This window comes from Ictalurus furcatus, chromosome 11 (assembly GCF_023375685.1).
Source record: "Ictalurus furcatus strain D&B chromosome 11, Billie_1.0, whole genome shotgun sequence".
NCBI classification, from domain to species: Eukaryota; Metazoa; Chordata; class Actinopteri; order Siluriformes; family Ictaluridae; genus Ictalurus; species Ictalurus furcatus.
Window position 1 is genome coordinate 9,960,387 of NC_071265.1, and position 19,030 is coordinate 9,979,416.

The window sequence follows — 19,030 nt, forward strand, 5'->3', positions numbered from 1 at the left end:
CAGCATTTCGTTTGTTATTGCTTCCTGCTTGATGTTAGCTAAGAGCACACTTGCAGATTTAACAGATTTAACTTTTGTTAGGTCAGAGGAACAATCTTGAGGCACCGTGGATCATGCCATTCGTTTCTCTTACACACTGAGTGCTCTCAGCATTACTTTTTTTTTTCTCCTCCACATCTGATGTACAGCTGCAGCTCACAGTTGGTGTACAGTACAGATCAAAATGGTACGGTCTGTACTCATTTGTAACAAAGTTACTGTATATCCCAGTGAGCGTAAAGACTTTTTTGATGTGAAAGAAATTAGTTAGTTGGACATCTAGATTTTGGGCAGAGTGAAAGTTTGTTGTGCTGTGTGGAACCTGGCAAAAACAAAAAAAATATATAGTCATACAGAATTAGTCAAACTTTATACAAACTGTAAAAAAAAAAATCTTCTTTAGATGCCAAATCAAGGCGGACCAAAACAAACCAAAAATAGATCAAAACATGTTGTTTATAGGCCAGTGTACTCCAAGTCAGGCCAAACTAGCCCAGTAATGGTCCATCAGTTCTCAGTGGGATGCCTCTTCTTTTCTTTATCCACGCATTCATCTAACCCTCCTTCCTTTCATCAGTGCACTATTTACTATTACCAGTTCACACATATTAATATAATTGTTTTCATGCCACATCGCTGTTTTCTATAACAATACAGCTCTGATATTAGTGCTAGCTGCAAGACAAATCAGGTTTATATTAATGTGCTTGTTCAAGTATGTTATCTGTATGCTATCAAGATGTTGTCAATATGTTATCTATAGTTTCCTATAGTAATGGCTAATTAACAGGGAATAATAAATGATTTTAAAATGTGCTGTTATTTTATGTCGACATGGTGGATCTTTCTCTAAAGAAGGGAGTATTTAACATTTTTGGAAGGAGTCTCCGGTGTCAGTACATTGCGACAGTCAGAGGTAAACTTCAGGAGACTTGTATTTCACGTTTTGTTTTTTTTTTGCAACAAACTGCATTTTTCTTATGTCTTATTAACTTCAAGACCAAGTGAAGGAATGAATGTTTATAGCTAATAACAGGAACCACTTTGTTTCACAGACGTTCCACACCTACATTAAATGTAACTACAAATCTATAATAATAAAAAAGGTATGAAATATTGTTCTTGTTCTTTTTGTAATAAATAAAAGAATAGTGAAAATGCTCACAGAACATCAAAGAAAATTATTAGTTATTAGAGAGCTTTTTTGCATATGGGCTTATGACATATCAGTACTGCAAAGGCCGATACTTCTATAATGATGAACAAACTATATATTGTGTAGCCCTAACAAGTGTCATAACTCATCTTAAAAACTACACAAAATATTGTCTGTACTGGAATACGCCGTGAAATACTATTCAGTCTTATTTTATAGCGTTTCTCCCATTCTAATTAGTTGTTTTATATAATTTGCATATTTTGAATATACCCATTACAAATACTAGTATCAAGGTCTATCTCTAATGCAAAACTTAGAGCTTAGAGATGAATCACAGTTTGTTGTAGAATAGTAATATTTACCTTGGATTAGCCATAGAGATACAATGTTTACATGCGCTACCTGATGCAGCATGGAGATTTACTCCACACGTGATAACTGATACCAGGTGATATTGTGAATTCGGTCTCTCAGTGCTTGTATGCAGCACTGTACTCACTCTTTTGTCATGTGTTGCCTAGCTTTATCCTAAGAAAGAGTGTGAGCAGAAGATAACATTCTGAACAGATGTAAGCAGATTTTGGTGCAGCACTGTCTCTGGAGCTATTGAAGAGGAAAAGACTTGACAGCTGAACAAAAAGCTGAAGGACAGAGCCAGTGGACTGATGTTTTTATGATGGGCCTGTGGCTCTTCAGAGATAAATGGTCTTCCTTCTGCTGGCTAGCCGGGGACACTGGGCCTGAACATGGTCCAAACTGATGTAGGACAAGAGAATAAAGATGAGTGTCATTAGCATTACACAGCATATTCATGCCAAGTGCTGTCTATTCTGTTCTGGCTGAAAAACATATCCAGCTAGCAGATGACGTCTCTTTTTTGCATATACTGATACTTGTCGTAAGTCCAAGACTCCTGTCAGCAGAACTCCTTGCACTGCATTCGTTTGGTTTTTTTTTTTTTTTTGGTGTTTTATTTTTTTTTTCTGCTGTTCTACCTGGTATATTCTTACAGTTCTGTGGTTAGGAAACTACAATCAGCTTCATTTGGTAACATTTTTGCCAGAACACACCAGATTGGATTATAACATATTGATTGAATAAATAAATAAAGATAAATGGATGGTGTCTTTTTACCGTCAGACAAATGGTACAAAAAAGGTTCAAAAGTGATTTGTATAGTCCAGGTATTTATCTTAAATGTGTTTTAAAGGTATACTACATTCTCTAGGTGTTCTAACTGTAGATACGAAAGCTGTATGAGGTTTATATGGTTTAATAATTTAAAAAAAAAATACAGAACCTACAGACTGATCCCCAATCCCTATATTATTTCATCAAATCCAGCCTCCTGTGTTATTTTCACTATTATTCACAAATTCTGTACAGTTTTTAAGAGCATGCTCATATATACACTTATCCATTGTGAATCCATGGTGTTTTAACAGTTTTTAAAAGACAAATGGAACAAATAAGCTGCTGTGAGTAGCCCTGACAATCCTGTAAGAGTAATTCACAGTCAGCACTTGTGTCAAGGGTATGAGGTTAGACTTGTCAGGCATCGTATATGCGTATATCATACACTGCGCTCAGATACATCAAACCTTAGGCACAAAAGAAGTCTGACTACAGAGTGACAGAGAGGAGCCAGCAGCCAATTGAGGGAGAGAAAGAGAGAGTGAGAGAGAGAGAGAGAGAGAGAGAGAGTGTAAGCAGGAGTGAGAGTGAAAGCATCTGATTTTATACTATAAGAGGAGAAAGGACTGAAGACTGATTGTACTTTTGTTTTTTGTCTTGCTTATCCGGTAAGGCATTTATTTAATTTGGTGGAACTCTAGTAAATGATATATGATTTGTCCCTGTTGTTTAGTTTGTATTATTACCCAGATGTGATGCAGTTTAGCTAGAGAATTTAGGATCACTGGCTAGTGATGAACAGGAGGTGTTTGTATTTTAACTCGCTTATGTTGTGCAAGAATGAGTCAGTTAGTGAATGATATGATAGTAAGGTGATTTATTTTAATTGCATAGTTTGTACCTTTACCCACTTGTAAAGTTGTTTTAGCTAGTCACAAATCCTCCAGCTAACAGGAAGTGTTTGTATGTTTCTTTTTATATTTCAGTTATATTGGGCAAGAGTGAGTTATCTGGGGCATCTGCTTGACCTTGGTGTGCAACTTATAATTATTGCTCAGTGTTTTGGCTAGTGTGGTAACACTGTCCGACTTGAATGTCTGTGTTTGACAGGCTGGAGAGCAAACTACAGAGAGTAGTTAACAAATTACATTGTAGAACACAGATTAGTTAATAAAAATGCACACATTAGCAGCATCCAGACATTTGCCACACTGCATTGTAGCTAGCTAGCTAGGGTTAGTGGGTAAGTCTCCAGTGAGCTAGAATTCTCTCTGAATGCATACACTCACAGAGATGACTATCACTTACTAGTTTACATCAATAACCAGTTAAAGTTTGATTAAAGATGGTGAGACACTGGTGAGAAAAATTTTTTAAGATATGACTTGTTAACTGTAAATAACTGTTGTTAGGAGTCTTGTTTGTGATAACTTTTTGCTCTTTTGCCTATTATGATTTTATTTTTTTATTTTTTTTACCCCAAAAAGGCACTTGGCACTTGTTGCTATGTAACTGACTTGATTAAGGATAAAAGATAGTGATGAAAAATAGTGCAGGGATGTCAAATGATATTCCAGACTTGTAGTATAACCTGAAAATAGAATTTTATTTTAATAATATTTTCTGTTGATTGCGCAAGCATCTGTAATGCATGGAAATCCCAGCCAGATTGATAAAAGGTAGCTAACAGTGAAGCTGACGATAGTTAGATAGGTAGGTAGGTTAGCTAGGCTTGCTGATTAGCTACTGGCCAGCTGACATACGTACGTGTGGAAAAACACTCAAAGACCTTTCATTAGCTGTTGTTGAATCTGTGGCACCTCATCAACCTGGTAAGTAAGTAAGTAAATTTTATTTATATAGCACGTTCACACAGCAAAACTGACCAAAGTGCTGAACAGAGTAAGGAAAGTAAAAATAGAAAACAGAATAAAACCAAATAAAAACAGACAATAGACAATAGTAAAAAATTTGATTAAAACACCTGGGAGAAGAGATATGTTTTAAGCCTCTTTTTAAAAGTGGTAATAGAAGGTGTAAGGCGGATGTCCAGTGGCAATTGATTCCATAGACGAGGGGCAGCAACTGAAAAAGCTCTATCCCCCTTTGTTTTTAACTGGGAATGAGGGACATGCAAAAGAAACCTATCAGAAGATCCTAGAAGTCTGTTCGATGAATGTGGTGTAAGAAGATCTTTGAGATAGGAAGGAGCTTGATCGTTAAGAGTTTTAAAAACAAACAGAATCTTAAACTGAATCCTAAAACGGACTGGGAGCCAATGGAACGATGCTAAAATTGGGATGACACGATCAAATTTATTTGCCCTAGCCAACAGCCTTACAGCTGCATTCTGAACCATCTGGAGATGAGCCAGAGATGACTGAGGAAGACCCAAGTATAATGAATTACAATAATCTAAGCACGAAGTGATAAAAGCATGAATAACCTTCCCCAAATCTTAGAAAGACAAAAATGTTTTAAGTTTAGAAATAATCCGTAGTTAATAAAAACTATTCTTAACGGCCGAATTTATTTGCTTGGTTAAGCATAATTCTGAATCCAGAATGATGCCAAGGTCCATAAACTGGGAAGAAATTGAGGGGAAATGCTTACGAAGCTCATTAATGAGACCATCTCTCAATCTCAGGGGGCCAAAAACAATTATTTCAGTTTTGTCTTCATTAAGTTGGAGGAAATTATTTGTTAACCATTTTTTAATGTCGTCCAGACAGTCCAACAATGGCTGAATGGTGTCACCAGCTTTCAATGGAATGTACAACTGGGTATCATCAGCATATAAATGAAAAGAGACATTGTGTGCCCTAATAATATTCCCAATGGACGCATATATAAGTTAAACAGAAGTGGGCCCAGAATGGAGCCTTGAGGTACACCACTAATAAAAGGAGCGGAAGATGAGGAGAAATTACCCAACGCTACCAAGAAGGACCTGTCCTTAAGATATGAGCTGAACCATTGTAGGGCGGTACCCTTGATACCATACAGATGCTCTAAGCACCAAAGAAGTATGTTATGGTCTACAGTATCAAAGGCAGCTGTAAGATCTAGTAGCATCAACACAGTATTTTTTCCAGCATCCACTGCCAGTGAAATGTCATTGGACACTTTTAACAAAAGCAGACTCCGTGCTATGATAAGCAGTGAAACCAGATTGTAAAGGTTCCAATAGCATAGCTGAATTTAAAAACAGGAGCAATTGTGACTGTACTACTTTCTCTAACAGCTTTGACAGAAATGATAGCTTAGAGACAGGCAGATAATTATTAAAGCAACCTTCATCCGAACAATGTTTCTTAAGCAAAGGTTGAACAATAGCATGCTTAAAACAATTTGGGACCACCCCAGCATCCAAAGATGAATTTATCAACATCTGGATACTGGGGCCAATTTCAGAAAAAGTTGCTTTCATAATCACAGAGGGAACAACATCAAGTGCCGTGGCCGTTATTTTCATCTGGTTAACCAGATCACACAGTTCCTTTAGAGAAACATGTTGAAATTGATCAAAGGAAACCGGTATAGCCAGCGAATTCAGGGACAGGTCTGAGAACTGCGAAGTGAAGGAAGAACGAATGGTAATTACTTTATAAGCAAAAAACTTTAAAAAATACTCACAAAGTTCAGCCGAGGGATCCCCATGGAATTGGCAACTTGGATTAATAATTTAATTTATCGTGGTGAATAAAATCTTAGGTCTATGACAGTGTGTAGTGATTAAGTCAGAGAAATACCTAGACCTAGCTGACTTTGTTGCATTCTGAAACTTAAACAAACAATCTTTAAAAATCTGAAAGGACACAGTTAAATGATCATGCGTAAGTGTACAGGCAAAATGTAACTTGTGTTTTATTATTACACTCTTTTACCAGAGGATGGACCTAGGGAAAGGGTGAGGTTGTAGATTTAGAGGTGTATTACCTGGAATTGAGGACAAAAATGAGGGCAAAAGTGTAGGCATATTGCTGTGCTTTTTTTCTGTTGTCTATCCACCCCTCATTTTTTCTTCTTTTTTTGGAACTGCCATGTCCTGCATATTTACTATTTATATTTACTAAGGGCTTTGCTGAAGGGTTCCACAGTGGCAGCTTATCAGTGTTGGAGCTTGAACTGATCAGTAGCTCTGAGACAACCACTGAGCCAGCAATGCCCCAATTAATAAGTGTTACTAGCATGCAAACTAATGTGTTAGGATGCCAAAGTACCCCCCACAGCCAGTTAAGTCAATCCAATTCAGTTTTATTTGTATAGTGCTTTTAACAATGGACATTGTCACAAAGCAGCTTTTCAGAAATATATACATTTTAAATCCCTAATGAGTAAACCATTGACATTGGTGGCAAGGAAAAACTCCCTGAAACGATATGAGATTCTTTAGAGGAACCAGACTCAAAAGGGAACCCATCCTCATCTGGATGACAATGGATAATGTCTTTATAAAGAACATCTGTTCTATAAGTGTATACTATAGAGTCAAAAAGTACAATTGTGTAAACAGGAACTTCTGAGCAGCTTATGAATATGAGCATCAGAGTCATTTCTGAATTGATTATAGTTTTACCTCAAAATCTATTGTATTGAGCTAAAGTTATTACTTGGTTAATGATGGAGAGTGCAAATTGGTCTTTGCAACTGCAGTCCTAAGGCTATCTAAGGAAGAACATTCACAGCTATCTAAAAAAACGAATAGTTAATCTAGCAGCTATATTTACTGGCAGATTATATTAGTTCTCTTGGCTAAAAATAGCATATCCTTTTAGCATGCCTATGTAAGAAACATATACTTAAGCCACTCACAGCTGCAGCAGTCACAGATAACCTGCCTGGCCTAAGTCAACTATGCAGTGTATCATGTGATAGATTCCAGCTTGACTAAATGATGGAGGGGTTAAATACATCTCTGTGGTCTACCTTGGACAGTGAAGAACCATCTTATATGAGAAAAACAGTAATTAGACGATCTGTCTTTTGGTACAGTGAACAAGTGCATGTCTTTAAATCTCCCGACAGTCTGAGTGAAGATGGCGGAAAAATAAACTGGAGGTCTTCCCAATGGCATGAAGGGAATCTCTCAAAATTACCATCATGCCCTTGGCTCAGCCAGAAAAGCTTATTTTTCAAACTTGATAGAAAGCAATAATAACAATATTAGGTTTTTATCTAGGCTATTTGTGATCCTCATATTCCTCCAGACCTTAGCAGCAACAATTTCTCAGATTTAACAAAACATAATAAACACAAAATAAGACCTTCAGAGAACATCAGCAGGTTGCCAGCAATCCATTACTAATCACTGTACCAAGCTACTACTGTACTAATCTATCCTGTAATAATGATAACCCAGGAGGCATCATAATCCAAGATCAGTTTTGTCATATTGGATATAACAAGCGCCTTTCAACTTGTGTCCTTTTGGAATTATTATTCCAAAGAGAGTCCATCCATCCATTTTCCACACCACTTATCCTTCACAGGGCTGTGGGGGAGCCTGGAGCCTATCCCAAGGAACTTGAGGCACACCCTAGACAGGGTTCCAACCCATTGCACAATCACACACACATTCAATTTGGAAACGCCAATCAGCCTACAACACGTCTATGGAATGGGGGAGGAAACCGGAGTGCCTGGAGGAAACCCCTGAAGCATGGGGAGAACCTGTAAACCCCGCACACACAGGGCAGAGGCAGGATTCAAAATCCCAGCCCTGGAGGTGCAAGGCGAACCTCCTAACCGCTTAGCCACCATGCCAGTAGGATTAACATGCCATATTTCACCTGTGTTTTGGGAGGCAGGGGGATCTGGAGTACCCAGAGGAAACAGCCTGTATTTGTGTGGACAGTTTGAATCTGTTTTCCCTCAAAGCTTCAGGGCTAGTTTCAGATTCTGTGTAGCAGTGTCTTTGTTGATGGGGGAAATGCTCAAGTTTTTACTTTTATTCTGAAATTAAAAATAACTGTTGTAGTATTACTGATAATAATAATTCTGTATATATATGAGCGGAGGAATCATCTATCATATATGAGAGTAAATGATTTATATTCTGTTTTTGCACAGTATTTGCATTCTCATACATCAACAATGTTTAATGAAATAGATAACAATTTACAAACACCATAAAGTCATAAAGGAAAAACATTTTAAATTATACACCCTATATAGAGTTAATTATGGGGGGGGGGGCATTTGAATAAATAATTTAAACTTCATTGCATTACCTCTTTCAAGGTCTTTTAAACTTTTAGCTTATGGATAATTCATAGGCATATGTGTGCTTTGCTGTTTGTCTTTGATCTGGTAGTTTAGTTATTCAGTTTTTGAGGCAGACAAGTAAATATATCTAAAATAATCATTATTTATATATAAATATATAAATATATAAATAAATAAACAAACATGACTCACCTCAAGAGACCTTAATAAGACTGCTTCTTGTGGAATTATTCCATAAGTAAATGTAAGTAGTTTGAAAGTTACAGTGTGAGCATCATAACTTTGTAAAATCAAGTGTGATTTCTATGTGCCTTTGCATTTGTCCTTTGCTTGTCAGATTGTCAGCGTGCTCTACAATGATTGAAATCTCTCAGGGAATCCGCTTTACATCCCAGTATATTTATATGGAGTTTAGTATTCATATGCTGAATCTAGGCCACATCCTCTGGGCCTGCATTCATTTAGGGCCATGTTCATAATTGGTGACTTTTAGTTGGACATATGTCAGTATTTACATATAGAAAGTTTAGATCTGTTCAGAGTTGGCTTACAGACTTCTGGATGGCCCCTTCAGATTATTTATGAGAATAACTAGCATATACACTGAATTTCAGCTCATTAACCATGTACCTAAATTGATGCCTTGTGCCTAAATTTATTTAATTCTCAGTATAATGAAAATTTTTTTTTTCGGTCTCATTAACTTCAAGAGAGAGAAAAAAAGAGAGGCTGGTGAGGAAATGACTGTTTATAGCACCTATAACATTATAGATGACAGGAAATAACCTGTTTAATGGATATTCCACAACCATAAATGGATCAAAACGCATAGTTTATAATTAATACAAAAATGTATTTGTTGGCTAATGTGTGCTGTGGCGTAGCTGTGGCGTAACTTTGGGTAGTAACAGAAACTCAGGTTTGACATCACACCACCCCCTCACTGTTTTTTTTTCTTTTTTTAGAACATCATGCCACGTCATGTTTAACATTACTTATGAGCCATTTATTTTTTAGGTAAAACTACTATATAAATCACTTTGTAGGAAAAGAATTTACTATATGCATTTGTCATCCTCACTTTACTCCATCCATCAATGAAAAGGGTCCTTCATAGGACCGCCCCTGACCAGATACTGTTTGGGCAGTGGACTATTCTCAGTACAGCCGCACTGTCTTTACTTACTGGCCACTCAATTAGACACACGTACCACGTTCACCTTGTTGGTGTAGCATTTAAAGACTATAGCTTATTTATTTTCATGCACAATGTGCGATCATTTTCCTGTAGACCTTCATTAGGGTCACTTTTCAACCCCATGATTGCTGTTCGGCTGATTTATCAATCTACCTCAATCCAGGAGTCATATACAGCATCCAAGTAATATCTGGTTACTGGTGGTCCTATGGTGCTCCAGTTCCATTGTACAGGCTGCTGATAGATTGTACTGTAACAATTTAATTTGAAAGTTGTACAGTTGCAGTCTGTACAGATTGTATAGGCTGTAACTGCATTCATAAAAAGTGCATCTACTGCAAGTGTGTGATGGAGTGTAAATGTAAACGTAGAGTGAAGGCAGTGGAGAGCGTTCATCATTTGTTATTTGTTTAAATGTGAATGTGCTGTGTTTAGTAGACTGTATCAGTGACTTTGAAAGGTTATGTGTTTGTGTTAGCACTGTGTTAATCTTCTCAGCTTCTATGCAAGGTTTTCAGTTTTTACCTATTTTAAAATGTTTACACACATACAATTCTTTCTAATCCTGCCTCTATAGTAGTTCTCTCCAGGCTATGCTCACTGACACCACCTGCAGGATATACACTCTATTGGGTGGCTTTAATTGTGCACGAACTAATTGGTTATCACAAAAAAATGTATTTGTGGGGGGCGGGTTCCTGCAGTGTTTTGTGTCTGCTGTAGAATTAGAATTAGGCATTGCTATTTATAAAATAGTGCTACTAATGAGCAGTCAAATTTAGTTCATTGGTGTTCTCAACTGTTCTCTCTGGTCCATTAAGGATCACCAATATTTGAAATATAAATTATTTCATCTGACAAGGGCATAGGTTTGCTCCACAAAGCATAAAAACAATTAAATACATGATTCATTCTCTCTTGGTTGTATATTTCAAGTCATGTCACATCAAAGCTGCTTTGTACACAATATATGATTTTCGGTCCTGCGCCCTGCCAGAGGCTGGGTTTCTTCTGTGCTGGGATTTGTGGAAACGCTGACTGTGCAGTTCCATTCAAATAAGCTTTTACAATTTAGCTGTTTGAATCTACCTCTGAGATTAGGGAAACTCGAGCACTTTTCTCAGGCAGAGATGAAGGCCTACTAGGCCTGGTAAGAAGAGCAATGTCATGTTAGGCTCAGTCTGACAACATCTTGTGACAACGCTGCAGATCAGAGTCAAATATTGCTGTGAAGGTGCTGCAGGATTAAACATAACTCAAGAGACCCTTTAAGACTACTTTTTAGGAAATTCTTCCATAAAGAAGTCTACGTAGTCTGAAAGCTACCACATGAGCAGTATAACTTTTGTAAAATCATGTGTAATTTCTGTGTGCATTATTAGTGCCATTGAGTTTGCTCTTTGCTTTAGCTGTTGACAGATTAGCAGAACATTTTACAGTGACTGAAAACTCTCAGCGAATCATCCACAGATTGTCTTTCTCTATATTCCAATATGGATATATAGAGTTTAGCATCCCTATGCTAGGCCATGTCCTCTGACCCTGAATTCATATAGTGCTATATGCAGAATTGGGTACTTATATGCTAATCTATCTATAAATATGCTAATATTTACTTGGGGAAAGTTTCTTGTGTGCCGAATGGGCTTGCAAAAGTGCTTAAGTTGATTTTCCGGGTGGCCCATTCAGAGTATTAAAACTACTGTACATGTGAGCAGCTCAGTCTTCCTCTTGAGCAGAGGTGGAAGAGATGGGTGGGTTTTTTAAATAGCATCTAGACTACCACCTTTAAACACTTGAAAATACTGACTGAGTGTTTTTTTTTAATTAAATAATTTGTCTGTTTGTTTGTTTATTTGTTTAGCTGTCAATACAATGTTACATTAAACCAAGAAACGATTTAAAAAGAAACAAAGAAAAAGAAAGGCTAATATGATGATGTATAAATGAGAAGATGGCAAACATTGAAATAATAATCTAACAGGAGTCTAGTGTATACTGCCAATATATTTCTACATGAATATTCCTATCTGGAATTATCACATTAATCACTGCAATCATCTGGTTTAATTGAATAATTCCACCCTCATTATTCACTAGCTTATAAAATAGCACTTGATCCAGCACTTTTCTTTTTCTCAATTAACTATAAGTACACCCAAAAAACATTAAGCAGGGTTGAAAAGGCTACTGTTATGCATTAAATGACTGGATAGGTCACAAAAAAAGTTATTTTTGTTTTATATTATTCACTGGGACAGTTAATTTAATGTGGCCATAAGATACTAAATGAAGGTCATGAAACGTGGTCATGATAATGCATGTTCGAATATTGAAGCTTTAATTACAATATTAAGTTGATGAGTTAATGAATTTTTCATTCATTTTTCTTAAGATAGTGTCCTCAACATTGTCAACATTTTAAAGGATAACATTTTAATTAGCTTTTTTTTTTTTTTTGTCTACCTAAAAAAATTCAGTCCTCCAGATAAGCAGTGTCTCTGATAGCGTGGTGCAGGGATGACGCCATTTTGTACCAGAACTCGGAAGTTAGCATCACACTGGTTCCCTTGACAAAAACCCAATAGGATTTTCCCATAGGCTTTTGGATTATTGCAAAAAATATGCTCTGTAATCAACTAAATTTTAGAACACTAACATGTTTTGTCCATCAAGATCATTTTCACAAATGAACACAACTTCTATGAAGTTTGAAGCCTAAATACAATCATCAGAAATAAAAAGCTAACCATACGCTATAAACAAACTACACCATGGTTGCTCGACTTCAATGTCACCATCACCAAGCTTCCGAGAACTTTTCCAAACTTGATTTAAAAACATATTCCATAGTACGGATTTACACTGTGGATGAATCTTCATCCACGTTTTTTGGGAATTGTGCACAGCAAACCTGAACCAGTTTATCTTCAAAGTTTTTTTCCTGTTCGGCATGATGATGTTTGATGTCCCAGACTTTGTCTGTAGTCCCATTTAGCAACTTGAAAAACTGCCTTTTTCAATACACGTAAAAGCTTTTTAAAAATTCACAAGTGGGGTATAACTGGTGTATTTTAGGTCGTAGAATAAAACGTGAAAACATTTTGAGGTTGTGTTCACCTTATTTCGGGCTTTTAACCAAAAACCCATTAAAAAAAACCCATTGACTTCAGGACGATGGAACCAGAAGGGCTAAAATGCTAACTCATTTCCAGGTACAAAATGACGTTATCCCTGCACCACTCTATTAAGCTGCAGTTTTCTCTGATGTCATCAGTGCTGGAACAAACCCCCTATCTCCCCCCCTTTTTACTAGTATGATCTAATTAATTATTCAATTGTGTCACATTTATGCTAATATTGCCCTTAAAATTTTTTTGATATTATACACAGCCCAAAACATAAATTTCAGGGTGACATACTGTGGTTAGATCAAACTGTCAGACAAAGGCTCTGCTATTCACTCGATCAGATACTGTGGAAAAAATCGACTTGTAGTAAAAATTCAGCCTCTGTGTTTTTGGCAAACTCCACCTCAACAGATAGGTCTGTAGTTAAGTCAGTATTAACACGACACTACACACAAGTAACTCATCTCTCATCTCAGAGATGATGAAATAGCTTGCTGGGGCATATTTTGGTGAGTTAATTTGCTGAATTAGAAACTCTGAAGCCATATAATATGCACTTAGTTTAGTTTCATGTTCCTCATGTTTCATCATCTAAAAAGTCTTTGATCTTCCTGAAAGATTAATTCATTTTCCATGAATACATAGTAACAGTTATAATTTCATGTCCAGATGTACAAATTCATGCTCCCTTCAATGAAGTGTTATTTTAAGGCTGATGTTTGATGATTTAAAAAAAAAAAAAAAAAAATATATATATATATATATATATATATATATATATATATATATATATATATATATATATATACATATATATATATATATATTAGTGTGAAGTATTTTTTAGCTCCGTTCTCATAGCCACTAGGTGGACTGGCTAAGATAAATTGTTCCTAGGTGTGAATGTGTGAAAGTGTTTATGCACGGTGCCCTGTGATGAACTAGTGCCCCATCCAGGGTTTACTCCCAGCTTGTGCTCCTGGGATTGGCTCCAGATCCACTGTGACCCTGACCAGTACAAAGTGGTTACAGAAAGTGAGTGAGCGTAAGCTAAACTCACTCTAGTCAGAAAACAAAATATGCATAGGAATTTAAAAGGTGAGACTATTTTACCCCCTTCAATCCCCTTCAAGTCAGTGTATTCAGACATAAAAGAAAAAAAACTCCTAACTTTACTATTAATTTTACTGTACTTCATTGTAATCATTCATAATAATTATTGATTAATTATTGATGCTGTAAGATGAATAAGGGAGTGATAAGTCTGAAGAAGAAGTTAAAATTTTGCTAAGAAATAATGCAGGGCCTTGTAAATGTCCATGTATGTGCTCACTGTTCATATAATATTAATACCATATAGGAAATATACATTTGAACAGCTCTTTGTTCAATGTGTTGTAGTGTAAGAATGTACATGTCATAATTTTCCATGATGATGATGACCAATGAAGTGTGTACGTCTGTTATTATTTCACTACTTATTGTTCCTTCATTCCCCTGTCGGTCTCTATGAAAGTGCATGCTGCAATATATATATATATATATATATATATATATATATATATATATATATATATATATATATATATATATATATATTTTCTCCCCATGTTTATTTCTTCACAATTATTTTAATTGTCTTATCTTGTTCGGCAACCTGCTAGTATCAATGGACCCATTATAGAGAAACAATCTTACCAGTGACAAAATACATTACGAGCCTTGCTGTGCTGTACCCATCAAGCTAAAAAATATTAGCTCATTAGAGGCTGCTGTGGATTGGGCTTCTTATTAATATCACCAGTCGCTTTGTCTTGAAGAAACGCAGGAGTGTTGTGTAAGCTGTCTGACATCAGGAAGCAACTATGGTAAATAATTAAACGGCAACTATAATGTGAGCCATAATTTCCATATAATTTACTGTACCGTACACATATACGGTCTATAGTAGAACTCCTATGGTGCTGTTATAAATAACATACTGTTAAAAATGACGCCTGAAAAATGTATGTGTTGGGAAAAAGGAATTCTTCTTTATGAATGGTGTGTATTAAGGAGCAGTGTATGTGTGTGAGTCTCTCCCTCTCTCTGAGTGTGTGTGTGAGTGTGTGTGTTTGCTATCCTTGCTGTGCTCTGCTGTCTCCAGGGGTTTATGGGCTTTGCATTCTGCCTCCCTGGCAGCACCTGATCATGCTGTTTCATTTCAGCCTATTTCAGTGCTAAGTAGAATATAAAGTGTGCAGCTAAAGATAAGTAATTTCATGCCCTTTTTTCCTGAGATGGTGGCAGCATTATTTCAGTAGCAGTATGCCGCTGCTGAATGTATTAAGAGGGCACTGCATATTTTTTTCCTCATTATGTGTTCTTATACCATATTACATTTACATAGACATATTTCTGCTGACTGTTATAGATAAGTCCCACCTTATAAAAATCTTATAAATAACAGGAATCCCAAATGGTATGAAATGGTATGGTCAGGTATGAAATAATAGCATCTAAGCCGTGTATAGTGCACGATGTGTCCCATTTGGGATTGAGCTGAAGTCTCAGATTTGGCTTGTGTAGGAGAGCACATGGACCGAATTCTGTTCTGTGTGAGTCAGCTGAGTCATTGAGTCAGAAGGGATTACCTTCGTCTTGCGCTAGCCCCTTTCGAATGGAGATTTCAGATCACAGACCATAGTCGTTAGTCCCTTTCTGTTGTTGCGTGACAAAAAGTCTACCACTCAGACTAAACCTAATTGCTGACCAGTGCCAGCTCTACTAATGGAACTTTAAAAAGAAATAAAAATAAAATAAAAAAATAAAAATAAAAATTTGAGAGTTGAATTCAGTCCATTTGGAATTGGTGGTGATATTGATTTATTTCTAGTTATACATTTCTAAATACTACCAAATTTCATTGAAATACCATAATCCATTATTACTGGTGTTAATGCAGATGTAAGTGTATTCTCTTAAAGAATATCTTAACCTAAAAACCACAAAAAACATGCCTAATGAAATTTCAGAGTATTTTTTAAAGCATTTTCTAACAAGAAATAGTGTGTGCATCACTGCTAGTGAGCTGCAGCTCACGAGGTGTGATTTGTCGGAATAATAGTCCTTTCACGTTCCCATTTTTGACAGTGAGTGACAAAATGTTGTAAACAAACTAGACCAACAGGTTTCCACAGTTAAAGGAAGTGAGGCGTGTAATGTCTGGATTGTATACTATATGTGTGGCTGTCTGAGGCTGCGTCTACATTAATCTCTATGTTTTGGACTTCCGTCCACACTGAGATGGCATTTTTGTCCAAAGGAAACAGAGCTTTTCGAAAACGCTCTCCCAAGTGGATAAATTTGAAAAAGCTGTTTTCACAATTTGGACTAAGAAAATGGAGATAATCAAAACCGGTGATGTATTTTAAGTCTTGTGGCACAGTCACGTGACCCATTCAACTCGAAACAAACAAGACATTGGACAGTGTTGTAGTGTTGGACCTGCTATCCAGTTTGATAACATTGTTAAAGATTAATATCACTTTGTACAACCTGCAGATTGCATTTTTAAATAAACACCTGACAGAAATGATGCAGGACAAACTTTCTTACGTTTTTATGCATGCGCAATAGAGGGATGTGGGCGTTTTCAGACGTTTCAGTGCGGACAAGCATTTTTTGGAAAACATTTGAAAACGCCAGTGTAGACGGAGAGCGTTTTAAAACAAGAATGTAGTTTTCCGATCTATCTGGATTAATGTGGGTGTAGCCTGAGAAAACCTGTTAGATATCACTGTTGCTGAATTGTGGCAAACATCCAAATATGACAAAAAAACCCCAGTTTTGACTAAATTCTTTTTTTTCTTTGTGTATACTGTGTAGGCTGCCTTCCTGTAAAGATCAAGTTATGTAAGCAGTCAGTTTACCAAATGCAGTCAGTGTACAGGTGTATAAAACCTTGCTAGCTTAATGTGACTTGCTCCCAAAATCAATTCAAGGTTTTGATCAAGTTGGATAGGTTTGTAATGTAGCTTAAACCTCATTAATTCAGTTTGTAATTAGAACCCAGCTGTCAAAATATCCTCAATGTTCCTGTGCCATGGTCGAAATGGAACCTTTAAATGCAGTTTTCTATTTCATTTCTGGGGGTAAGCAGACTTTCAAATCTTAAACCTTCTAGTTTTGATAAGAAATGCAAAAGAGAAACATATTTCAGTTCAGGAAAGTCTGTCGTTTCTAGAACTATAAATAGATAGTAGAACATGTCATGTGAATTTGACCAGGTGAAAGGTTTTCCTAGGCCACCACACATATATGCCAAACATTTAGTTCACAATATTAAAACTGTAGCAGACAAACATGCACATTGTTTTACATTGTATATGATTCAGAAATTAAAAAGGAGTCTTTTTAGTCCAAATTAGTCTTCATTCAAAATTTGTACAAAATAATCTGAGAATCGAATTGAATCGTAAATCGTGAAGCCTGTATCGTGAATTGAATCGAATCGTGACACAATACACCCCTAATAAATTGCACGGTGTAGTTTTGCTTTCTATCTATAAACAAGCAAAAACTGTTAAGATGTGCCTTTCTGTAAAAACCATTCAGTTCTGAGTTTGAGTGTTCAGTGTTCATCTTGGAATAGTATCTCCAAGTTTTCATCTCCTAATTACGGCAATTCTGACATGGTGTGAAAACGTTGTAAGTCTGGTAAAATGACAACATTCAATTCCAAGCCGCAGATACACTGCAATACCAATATAGCGCAGTGATTCTCTACGTGCTTATCCTGAAAGCCTTAGCTGTGCTTATCAAAGCTTAAATTTAACTCTTTTAGCTCCTTTTACTCTAATGTGGAGTTTTGCGGATGCTTTTGCTTAAATGTGAGTTCAGTGGCTTAATGCAAAAGCTGGGAGTGTTAAATGGGCTGAAAGAAATGCCTCATCTTTTTTTTGTGCAAGACATTATGTAAGTCACTGGTTACACACAGACTAATCTCTTGTTTGTACAAATGGTGCAAGACATTGCATTTTGGATGTCTTCCAGCAGAGCCATTTTCAGACGCCTCCCATTATTTCCTTAGTGATTTATTCCTTGTCCATTGTCGCTAGCAATATGTTAATACAGAATTGCATGTGGTCCATTAGCCATGCACAAGAAAATGCTCCTATAAACTACTCGCTATTTATTTAATTACTTTTTACAGGGGCATTTAGGATTCACAACTTATCTGAATTTCATGAATGGCACATAAGCAGATCAATGAATTCCGGTCCATTTCCATTGCCTCCGGAATGATCTCCAGTGTTCAAGGCTGTTTCTAATGCAGTGCTTCATAAAACTAGGCAGGATTATTGTAGCTGGAAGCAGATTTATGGAACCTGGCTGATGACAGGGTTGTAAGCCAGTTACTCATCAGTCTGTGCCCGTGGCACATGGACTATTTGTTGTCCAATATGGACATGATTTTCACCAAGAGATCATTTGTCATCCATCTTTGCTTTTCAGAATCCATGCAATACCTGTCACTTTCTCAGATACAAAGGTTGCATGGTCAGGAGTTAAGAATGCTGTGCAGTGTCCATGCATTTGAACTGTACTGAACTGTGAGTTGGTACATGTGCTGAATCCTAACACGGCCCCTGATGGTCGGTTGTGACTGTGAGTTCACAGAGACAAGTTCCACGAGTGAACATGTCTCTATGGAAATCATGTTCTAAAGCAGTTACAGTGACACTTCCAGTGACAGGTGAGAAGGTGATAGTGTACAGGATGAGAGCGCTATCTGAGGATTTGCAATATTCCTGGTCTTACAATATGGCATCCCTGTAGTGCTTCATTATTTTATTTTTTTCATTTTTTTCATTTGAACAGTAAGGTTCAAATGTGTCAAAAATGCGAATCCTACTTTTGATACAATACCAGTATCAGAGCTCTGTGTATCTTCATTATCTGATGTTGATATCCTTTTAAGTAACCGCACCAACTTTCTGCAAGCTTCTATTGCAAAGCACTGGCAAGATGGCACGTGTTTGTGTTCTATTTACCTATTTTTGTCACAAGATAAAATACATTGTTGGATTGGGTCAGAAAATCTGCAAAAATTGGATCAAAAAATCTGTAATCCAATACAGATTCGGAATTTCAGGCCTC

General features: G+C 36.6%; 1 protein-coding gene across 5 annotated transcripts in view; it reads left to right on the plus strand.

Annotated features, from left to right (window-relative positions):
• The window catches only part of lrrc7 (leucine rich repeat containing 7), a 132,239-nt gene that overhangs the window by 26,771 nt on the left and 86,438 nt on the right, over positions 1–19,030 (plus strand). The gene's annotated exons all lie outside the window — the stretch shown is intronic.